This window comes from Adiantum capillus-veneris, chromosome 9 (assembly GCF_014529385.1).
Source record: "Adiantum capillus-veneris isolate H3 chromosome 9, ASM1452938v2, whole genome shotgun sequence".
Lineage (NCBI taxonomy): Eukaryota > Viridiplantae > Streptophyta > Polypodiopsida > Polypodiales > Pteridaceae > Adiantum > Adiantum capillus-veneris.
The window spans coordinates 89267053-89277663 of record NC_140939.1 but is presented as its reverse complement, the minus strand read 5'-3'; positions in this window follow the sequence as shown (position 1 = coordinate 89277663).

Here is a 10611-nt window from a genome sequence, read left to right as displayed (position 1 = left end):
AAAGCCAAGTTCCAAAACAAACATAGGAAAAGGAGATGACCCCGTGTATATGAATGACCTCGAGGATGATTCAGATTCAATCGAGACAATGGAGACTAGAACCAATACCACAAAGGGAAAGACCGACAAAGAAAACCGTAACATGGAACCAAATGAAAACCGCATAAGAGAAAACCATAAAGAGCCTCTGAAAACACCACAAGTGTTTCCAAATCCAATCCAAGACCCCCAAGATAAACCGCAGGGGCAAAAAGGGAAGAATCGTAAAAAGAAGATTGGGACGTACCCAAACCCAGTAGACGAGATTGAGCAAGTGAAACATCTAAGAGGTTTAGTGGAGGAGACTCAAAGGAAACTAGAACCAGAACCCATGCATGTCAAAATTCATGACACAGTGTTTCCCACGCAAGTTCATCCACCCCACATGAACCATAGACCGTTAGCCATATCTAGTATCATCCAAGAAGGGAGTGAGGACGGGACATCAGAAAGTCAGCATACACCTTTCTTGTTGGAAAGGATGTTTAACAAAGGAATACCTGATCCCATTGAGGAATATGAGATTCCATCCTCACCAGTTCCTAGTCAAGGACCTACACCTTGCAAAATGCCAATGAATGTTGCCAAACTAGTGGACTTCATGTCTTCTGAGGTCTGAACCACAATCATAGCAAAGCTGTATGGAGATCCTGAGTTACTCCTTGCACTTCGAGCATTCCTTAACGGAGAGCTACGAACGGGATTACCGCAGTTTGCGCAACCAAATATGCCTGACTCGATTATGATTGATGAGGAAAATCATGTGCAATCACTTGACTTAGATGGACACGAGTCCGTGATCGAGGTACCCATTAACGAATTAGGGCAGTATTTTGAAGGCGACGAGTCTAATGCGACCCTACTCATCACTACCAAGGGATTAACTATAAAGGGAATTCTTGATGGTGGTGCGGGAGTTAGCATCGTTACAAAAGATTGTTGGGAATCCATGGGAAAACCCCGCCTTAGTGTTACTAACATTGTGGTAAAGATGGCAAACGGTACCATAGCCAAACCTATGGGGATGCTCAAGGATATTAAGATCAAAGTTCTAGGACACAAGGTACGACATACGTTCATTGTAATGGATTTCTCTAAACACCTTATGTCATATGAAATGATTTTAGGACGACCATTCATGAGGGAAGCACAAATGGTTCATGATTGGTCTAAAAATCATGTCTATTTGCAATTCCAAGACTCTGTCCTTAGAGTGGATTTGGTGACTGGTAAGGTACACCCCTTAGGGAGTAAAACCATTATTGATCATCGCTCTGACACCACAGTTCACTCGGCCCCACTACAATATTGTTACACTTTTAAGAAGGATACAGACATTGGCCAAGATTATCCTTACATGGATGTGTTACCGGGTATGACGGAATCAGACAACGTAGACTGGGTACACCTAGCTGCAACCATAGATACCTGGGGAAATAGAGGAACCACTTGGGTCACACCAGAGGGGGAAGAGGTACCACAAATTGCACCTCTAAACATGATAAGTGCCATACATGAATCTTCTAAGGGCAAGGCAATTGTGGACCAATCTGACAGTGACACCGATAGCTCAATAGAAGACTTTAACCAACACGACTCAGACACTGACTTCCAGAGTGAAACGGATTCTGAATCTCATGAATTAGAGAGTGGAGCAAGTTCAGAGTCAAAACATTCAGAAGGACCGAGCACATCAACCGATGATAGCTCCTCCGAGAATGAAGAGGACACCAGCGAGGACTCCTTTAGTGAGCCAGATCTAAATGCAAATCAAAAGCAGGTCTCAAATAAGAAAAAGAAAAACTTTAAGAGGCGTCGATATTGAGCCAATGTATGTGCTAGGATAAAAAAGAAGAGATCCTCAGTAGAATGGCTCAGTTATATAGGAGAATGTGATGCTCATCGAAAATTGGTAGACGATTGGGGTGAATATCTCCAAAATGTTATGTGGTGTAGACCATGACCCCATGACATAGCCCAATTAGAGATCATAGACAAGACAAAGTTGAGCCGCACTGCAAGGAGGCGTCAAAACCAAGAGTTAGCTCGACAACACAAGAAAGCAGAAATGGAAGCACAAACCAAAGCACAACCAGAATCCACAAACTTGCATCCTGCACCAGAACATTTCAAATCTTACACCACAGGGGAAGCAAAGGTTGTGTACACAAAAGCCCAAATAATACCTATCGATGGGAATAATGGAATCTATGATGGTCCGGCAATAGTTAAAGAAATAGAATTAGCTGACCCCGGTGAAGAATCAAAACCTCTTTTTATTGCCCAAGACCTCACAGAAGTTGAAGAGGCGGTCCTCAAAGAGCTTCTCAAGGAATTCAAGGACGTATTCACTTGGACATACCATGATATGAAAGGTGTTCCACCTTCTGTGGTCCAACATACAATCCCTATGATTAGCACTACGAAGCCCGTACAACAAAGACCCTACCCGATGAATCCTAAGTACGCAAAGATCATTCAAGAAGAACTAGAAAAGCTTATCAAATGTGGGTTCATATATCCTATTGAACACTCTGAATGGGTGTCTCCAATAGTTATCGTGCCAAAAAAGAATGGGAAACTCAGGGTGTGCGTGGACCTCAAAAAAGTTAATGCAGCTACTAGAAGAGACCATTACCCCCTACCATATTCCGAACATGTACTCGAAAGAGTTGCAGGCGAGGAAGCTTATAGCTTTCTAGATGGGTACTCAGGCTACAACCAAATCACGATAGCGCTAGAGGACCAAGCTAAAACTGCCTTCATCATAGAATTTGGCGTGTTTGCATTTCGTGTGATGGCTTTTGGCTTAACAAATGCCCCTGCTACATTCCAACGATTAATAAACACTCCTTTTAAAGAACATTTGAGAGAGTTTTGTGAAGCTTTCTTAGAAGACCTTTGTGTTTACTCTTCTTGGAAAGAACATCTATCATGTTTGCGGAAGGTGTTTGAAAAGTGTAGGTTATATCGTATCTCATTGAACCCGTTCAAATGCCAATTTTGGGTCAAGCATGGAGTTATTTTAGGGCATATAGTATCTAAGAATGGTATCTCAACCGATGAGAGCAAAATTAAAGTGATTCTAGAGTTACCACCACCAACCAATTACAAGGGAGTTCAAAGGTTCATGGGACACGCGGGTTATTATCGACGGTTTATTTTATTTTTCGCTGAGATAGCACGTCCTTTGTACAAGCTTCTCATTGAATTTAAATGGACTGAAGAGTGTGACCAGGCCTATGAACAATTGAAGAAAACACTAGCAAGTGCTCCGATTTTAAGGACACCTAACTGGGATGTCATTTTCCATGTGCATATTGATGCATCAAACTTTGCTATTGGGTGTGTTCTCACTCAACCAGGAGAACATAAATTGGACTATCCCATTAGCTTTGCAAACCGTCAATTGAACGATGCTGAAAGGAACTACACCACTACAGAGCGAGAAGGTTTGGCAATGGTTTATGCAGTAAAGAAATTTCGCTACTACCTTCTAGCAAACAAGTTTGTATTTTATGTGGATCATCAAGCGTTGCTGTATCTGGTAAACAAGCCATGCTCCACAGGAAGAATCACACGATGGTTGTTAATTCTTCTGGAGTTTGATTTCACGATTGTAGTGAGACCCAGTAAAAGGCACGTCATGGCTGATCATTTGTCTTGCATACCCAATGGTGAAGCCCCTACAGGAGTTGATGATGAATTACCCGATACTTCCCTATTCATAGTTGAGACTATGCCTGAATAGAGTGAGAACATTGTTAACTTTTTAGTTAATGGTTTTCCACCCAAGGAACTTCGTAAGGATATCGCTCGAAGGCTAGTAAAAGAATGTGAACCCTATTGTTTGATTGACGGAACTCTGTATAGACTAGGCAAGGACGATATTCTTAGGCGTTGTGCCCGCGAGGATGAATATTTGTATATCTTGCAAGAAGCACATATGGGCATAGCAGGAGGAAATTTTTCAGGAGACCTGACTGCTAGAAAGGTGCTGCAATCAGGCTATTGGTGGCCAACTTTATTTAAGGATGCATCACTTTTTACAAAAGGGTGTGATGAGTGCCAACGTTACAAGACCACACAGCGCAAAGACAGAATGCCCTTACATCCTATTAAAGTAACCCAACCATTTGAAAAATGGGGCTTAAACTTTGTAGGTCCAATTAGTCCCGCAGCTCGCAACACTCAATCTCGATATATTCTAGTTGCTACGGACTATGTAACAAAGTGGGCTGAAGCTAAGGCTTCACAAAAAGCTGACGTGAGGACAACAGCTAAGTTTCTTTTTGAGAACATTATCACAAGATTTGGTTGCCCTTTTGAAATTGTTAGTGATAATGGTACCCATTTTATAAATGAGGTAATAAGAGAGCTTACCACGACCTTTATGATATCCCACCATAAGTCTACACCTTATTACCCGCAAGCTAATGGACAAGCCGAGAGCACCAACAAGACTCTAATCTCTATTTTAACCAAGATGGTAGAAGCTCATCGCACTGATTGGGATTTGAAGTTGACATCTGCTCTATGGGCTTATCGTACTGCTTATAAAGTGGCTATTAATTGTACGGCATTCAAAATGGTATACGGCCAAGAAGCGGTTATGCCTTGGGAGTTTGTCATTCCTAGTCTTAGGGTAGCTTCGCAAGAAGGATGGAATGGTAACCCCTTAACCGAGCGTTTGTATATCTTAGAAAAACTAAACGAAGAGAGACAGTTGGCTGTGCAAAATGCTCTTGTGGAAAAGGATAGGAGAAAGAAGTGGTTTGATCGCCATGTGAAGGACAAGGACATCAAAGTTGGTGATAAAGTCCTTATGTATGGAGTACGTAAAGAGAAGAAAAAGTTGAAATATGCTGGTAAAGGACCATATAGAGTATGTGAAATTACCCCACAAGGTACCCTTCGTGTGGAAACTCTTGATGGAGTTGAAACCATTGGATTCCTCAATGGGAGTAAATTCAAAAGATATTATGATCCTTTAAGCCAGGAAGAACTACGGGCCATGCATAAAAAGAAGGCCGCCAAAGCACAAACCGAGTTAAAGAAGATACAAGCTCAAGCTGAGGCTAAGGAGCGACAACAACGAATAAGACAAAAACGATAGGCTAACCTTGGAGTCACAAATGCATTTCACGTGGAAATCAAAGAGGATTGGTTGGACTCTGACACACCTCTACGATACCCTATTGAGTTAAATAGTGCCTATGGAAAAGTGCTATATAACGCCTTATTGGACACGGGTGCTAAATATAATCTGCTATCCTATGGGGTGTGGTGTCAGTTAGGGAAGCCACCTCTATCTGAGAGTATTATCCAAGTCAAGGGTGTCAACAAGAAAAAAACTACGGTTTTTGGAATCTGGCACACTTCTGTCAGTTATGACAATGGAATTGTAGCTCAAGACTTTTTGGTCATGCCTACTCGAACTATGGAGGGTAATATAAACCTAGGTCGCACGTGGATGATAGCCACCAAATGCACTGTTGATTGGGGGACTAGGGGTGTTACAACGCAAAAACCAACTCTTAGCCCTACCACTCAAGCCATAGTCCCTGAGATATTGCCTAAGGAAATAAAACCCAAGACATTGCATGTCCAGGAGGTTGAACCATACGTCCCCATAGCCCAACTCTCTAGAGCTTCAACTGATGTAGTTGAAAGAAAGCTTGAGACACACAAGAACCATTCTAATATAACAGAGAAAACATACAAGTGGGTTCCTAAAGCTTCTGTAGTGAGCATGGTTGATGCAAAAAAACGGAAACCTCGTAAGAACCGTCCCACTCACTCCAAGAAATGTAAAGAAACGTTGCGTTGGATTCCTAAACGACTATTGGAAGCCCAAGGATACTATGAAGGAAATGATCAAATCTGGGTGCCCAAACATAAAGTGTACTCTTACCTGTCACCTGGCCCATGTAAACCCAATCTTGTGGCTCCAAAACAAATTGAAAATCGCGGAAAGGAAAAAATCATGGAATGTTACACACCCGCTCTAGAGCTAGTTTGGGTACCAAAGAAAGAACGATTTGTTCCACCTAGCTCAGGAACACGGAAATCAAATGAAGCTTCTTGCTCTTCATGTAGTTCCTATACGCAAATAGAAGCTTCGACACAACCTCCACCTACCACTGTACATATCCATACAAGCACGAAAGAGTTTGCACCTCCCGGGGTAAGTTCACCACCTACAACAATGTTGCAAATAAAATCATGGGAGAGTACCTTACCACTCTTGCAACTAGATGAAACGCATAGGGCGGTCGAAAACTATTGGTTAAAACCTTCACCCATAACAACTTGGAACAATTGGTTTCAAAAGGTGGCGACCTCATTCCAAAAGGTATGATCTACCCAAGGAAGGGGGGAGTTTTGCTAACATCAATCATTCACTCCCCTCTCAACCTTCCTCCCTGACCTCTCAATTCCAATCTTAGGGAATTATATATATATATAGCTTTATACGCACAAAAAACAAAAATAGTAAAGAGCAAGAGCGACTAGCAACGAGAGAGCACCCTATCAGATCTTACATATAAGTCCAAATTCACCGTGTCAATTCAAGCAACACACAAAAACAACTCTTATGTTTTAAAGGCCTAACCAAATCTATATGTATTGTCAGAAATGGCTACTTCACCAGAGGCATGCACTTCTATTTTTGATGAAAGGTACCCTTTGTCTTTTCCTCAAGTGTTCTACGTATGCTACCCTATACTTTCTTGCGAATGGGATTTGATAGAGAGCCTTGCATGTGAGAGAAATTTTGAGGAGTTAGAATGGCTGATACGTCTATGGCTAACTAGTGATCCCTACCCAGTAGCGAATGTGTCTCCAGAGGCACATGCTTATTCTTTTGCACAAGATGAGTATCCACGCATCGCGAGGTTCTTGATTAGCATGCTTGCACAAGAGGATGATGAAGAGGAACTAATAGAGACCGAGGAAGACTATGGCCTCACGGACAACGATTTTATTTATCTAGATTACGAGGATAGAGGCCTAGCCTTAGGGTGGCCACCCGGTTTATATAATATCCTCTTTCCTTGATTCTAAAAGGGGTGACAGATAGGTAGGTTAGGGGTCTAGATTGTGTTTTGAGTTTGTTTTTTAGGAGTTTTAATTTTTCACACTGACATGCCTCCTAGAGGTATAGTGCCTGTTTTTGGATGTGTTAGGTAGGACTTATATGGATCTCCATCCACATGGCTGAGGACATCTGCTTCAACGAAATGAGCCACTCCATACCTCCAGGTGTACTACTTTCCATGATTCATGTTGGTGGATATGTGTAATTTCTAATAATGATTTTTCATGCTTTGTTTGAGTGCAATAGTTATGATTGTTATCTGCCATTATAGATGTATAAATTTGTACTTGCTTAAGTTGATTGAACTCCAGTTTAATCTTATGGATGAGCCTGGAGGTTAGGAGACCGTGACTTTAGGTTAACTCATTTACTTGACCACTAGGCCTAGCTAATAAAATTATCCGAGTATTTGAGACCTTAGGAATGTTTTAGGCAGAGAAAGTCTTGCTCACTTAAACAACAAAAAACACTAGTGCGAATACCAAGGAAATGGAAGCAAAAAAAAAAAAAAACATAAGTGCCACAAATGAAAAATCTTACGCTGGAAGAGAAATCCTGGGTTGAATTGGTACTTCACTCACATGTATTGTCTATGGTACTAGAGCCCTAGAGGTTCCCAGTGTGGGCGCTTTTCCTTGAGAAGCAAAAAACCCCGGACATACAAAATAAGCACACACGTCACATGATTGTGACCCAAAGTAAAAAAGTATTAAAAATAAATTAATAATAATAATAAATAAATAAATAAAGAAAAATTAAAAAACTTCCATTGAGCTTACAGTTAACATTTCAAGCTTTTGTTTGCAGTTGTGAGAGCGAGTTGGCTAATCAAAGCTGAAAAGCATAATTAGGGAATCTTGCATTTAGATAATCTTCTTAGCTTAGCTAGTACTAGAGTAGTTGTTTTAACCTTAGTCATAGCTAACTAATTGATAGACTCACCCATAAGCTCAAAACTCTTGATTAATTAATTTACTCAAAGTGCAATTTATTTGTCCTTAATGGCAGTCTAACATTTCATAAATCTTACATTTACTCATTTCCACATGTACTTTACATTCCCCTCATGATTTATGGCAATATAATTCCGCTTGCTAAAACACTGACTTTGCCTTGCAGATTCAAATCTAGATGCTCTACAACATGGACATACCAAGCTTCAACTCAATAGCTTCCAAGGACGGAATCTACATTTGGAAGGGGGGCAATGTTAACCCTCGTGGCTCACGGACACCCTATCGCCTACGACGGACACCGTAACCGTATTATTTATTTAAGTAAAGTCAGGCACCGGGCTTGTCGGTCCAATAGGGAAAGGTAGAGTGATCGCCGATGAGAGGCGCACTCTAACACGAACATGCTAGGGTTAGTTGGCTAAGCATGGGCGCCCAAGTGTGAATGGGGTGAGCTCACATAAAAGCCAATTAAACCTAAAATTGAGTCATTCTCTCATTGTGCAATAGAAGCTGCTCTTGCTCCATCTCCACCTTCTCCTTCACCATCTCCTTGTGTGTGTGCGTGAGAGAGAGAGAGAGAGAGAGAGAATGTGAGAGTGTGTGTGCGATCGAGCGTTGCGGCGGCACAACGGCGGCGAGGCGGTTGAGCGCGGCGTAGCGGCGTCTCCCTCTTCTTCGCGGCGTGGGAATCCTTCATTCGCAACTACGCAGGAAGGTGAGTGACACACCGTTCTTCCTTGTGAGCTTGTCTGTTGTATGACTGTGTGCTAGGAGCCTTTGTGGCTCGCACACGGCGCGTAGCAAGTCCCTAGCCTTGACAGTGGCTTGGTGGGATTATTGGTGTAGGTGGGACATGGATCACCTCCTTAGATTTTCCAACTGGTGGTTCTCGTAAATCTTGGGTTGTTTGAATCATTTTTTGGCACATTTCAAGTCTCTCCTTTTCTAGTTCCGCATATGGATATGTCATCCATCTCTGTTCTTGGGTTTGGTTGTTTTTTAGCAGTGTTTCATAGGCTTTTAGGAGATCGTCTCAACCAACATTGATCCTCTTAAGCTAGCACTTCTTGGTTTCTCCTCTATGCGGATGGTTCTTCTAGAGGTTGAGACCATTGCGTAAGAGAAGGTGCAACACTTTCCTCATGATGTCTTATCTTCTCTTTAGCTTGGGTAAGCGCTTGAGCTAGGGATTTTTTCTATCATTCCTTACGTGCTTTCATCCTAGCCTTTCTAGCTTTCCAACTATTCCGTTTGCTCTTGGTTTTTTGACTAGGTGTATAGATCTTTGGGTAACCCGTCTCTGGACTCGCATTAGTTTTCGTTTTCTCTGTCTCTAGATTCTTCCCAGCTTCCTATTGAGCTTGCACTCTCGTAACTACTTCAACTGGTACAACTTTTTATTTTATGAGCTACTGGGTAGCTGAACAATTCTTGAGACATTCATTGTGATCTTTCTTACTCAGTTTGGTTTTTTGGACGGTTGGAGATCAACTGAATGACGCCACAGTCAAAACAATAGGCATTTACTTGTGTGATCTTCGTCTGAGGACATTATTTGACTGAGTGGCTGTCACAGCTTTTGTGACAGCTTGCCTCTGGTTGAGGAGCTTCTTCTTGCATTTCCTCTTGGCTGTAAATAGGCTCTGACCTAGCTAAGCCTCTATTCATAATGAACCGCAATGTCCTTTATTAGCGGCTGGATACACTCAACGGAGGATGATTGCCCGTCGGTATACTAATTTCCTTTGTAATCATTCCTTAATTGAAAAGAAACCGTCATTTCACCTTTGTAAATAGTGGGGCTTGCCGAAGCTTCCAAATTGTATCCCATTTTTGACATTTAGACTTAGCAAATGGTTAAATTGGAACATTAGGGCTTAAGATTGTAAGGTATTTATACCACTTTTGACCTTAATGCAAAAAACCCTTTGTCATTTTTATAAGTTTTGTCTGTGTGAGTTAAGCGTAGTCTGTGTACGAGAGAGAGTAAGAGTTTATCTTGACGCTACGCGCGCACCAGTGGTCGGAATCAAGTGCAGAGAAGTGCAGCGTGTTGCCCCCGAAGAGAGCTACGTGCCAACACCTACATTGCAGGTGTATGACTTGGCTTTGCGAGATCGACCCACGAGCTTATCTAGTGATTCGGTGAGCATACGTTGTCCCTTTTTGCATTTCAACATATCCACGCGTTCGCAATGAGTAGAGCTACACATTAGGCACTTTAGTTTTCAGAAACGACGACTTGCAAAAACCTGTCAGACATCCTACGTGATTCTGCACCGGGTGTTTAGGGTTGGGGTTTTGCGTCACGGACCTTAGGGAGAGCGACCTATTGGTGTTAATAGGATTTCCCTCAAGTTTCGTAGCGTTTTGAGAACGTTTGATGGGTATTTAGCTCTTGAAAACGTTGTAGGAAATCTCCTCTTGTGTACTCTTGAAGGCAGTAACTTAGACATTGGGTAGAGACCTCTGTAGGAAGTAGTCAATAGTCGGTCGAGTGTAGGTTGACACCCT